Here is a 1,184-nt window from a genome sequence, read left to right as displayed (position 1 = left end):
GGCTGGGTCACGTTTCTGTGACTGTGCATTGATCGAGTTGTCCGCCCGGTTACTTTAGGGAGCCCGTATGCAGATTCTCTTAGTCCCCCATGTATTTATGGTAAAAATTTGACCTTTCATTTAACTACTAACAAATAAGTTATATACCACAAAAATAGTAGTATCATTTGGGAGCCTCTTTCAAATATGCACCCTACAGTATATGTGACATAGAATTTATATTTTGTTAGTCAAACATACGGTCAAAGTTTGGCACAAAATACAAAGGGGGTCAATAAACCCGGACGGAGGTAGTACGTGGGTGAAGAGGTTTGTAATTACTATATACGTCATGTTTATTGGTCCTCTTTGTATTTTATGCCAAAGTTTGACTATAGATTTAACTAACAAAATATTAATACATGTTACAAAAAATTATATCATTTGGTTCGTATTTGAACATAGTTTCCGTTGATATTATTTTTTATGTATAACTTATATTTTTCTTAGTGAAAATCATGGTCAAAATATGACACTAAATACGAGGGGGGCTAACACTACTGGAATCAGCTTCTTTGCCGTCTGTCATGGCTGATGGCAAGGGCATAGATCCCGGACGGTAAACTTCTTTGCCGTCCGCCAGCAGACGCAAAATGTCCGTCTGAACATGTGCCAACAAAGGCCTTCTTTGTCGTCCGCTTCCTGGAAACGGACGGCAAAGAATTGTGTCGTCCGCCATCTGAGGCCAGCAGACGGCAAAGACAGCGGACGACAATGGGGTGGCGTCAGAGCCGTTAGGGGGTTAACGGTGCTCTTTGCCATCCGCAAGTGGACTGCACTGAGTCGAAGCTCTTTGTCGTCGGCTGACGGACGGCAAAGAGCTCAGTTAGGCCAGCACTGGTAAGCTGCCACGTGTCCAGCTATGTCGTCCGCCAGCTGACGGCAAAGATTCAAAGGTCTTTGCCGTCAGCTGGCAGACGGCATAGCTGACCAAATAGGCAGCTAGTGTTCCCAATTTCTACAGGTAGCTGCCACGTGTCCTCTTTGACGTCTGCTAGCGGACGGCAAAAGGCTATGTATCCCCTGTTTTTATTTATATCTACTTAATTTCACTAGAATTCACACACAGATATATATATATATATATATATATATATATATATATATATATATATATATATATATATATATATATATATATATAT

This window comes from Triticum dicoccoides, chromosome 5B (genome assembly GCF_002162155.2).
Source record: "Triticum dicoccoides isolate Atlit2015 ecotype Zavitan chromosome 5B, WEW_v2.0, whole genome shotgun sequence".
NCBI lineage: Eukaryota > Viridiplantae > Streptophyta > Magnoliopsida > Poales > Poaceae > Triticum > Triticum dicoccoides.
This window is presented reverse-complemented; position numbering follows the sequence as displayed.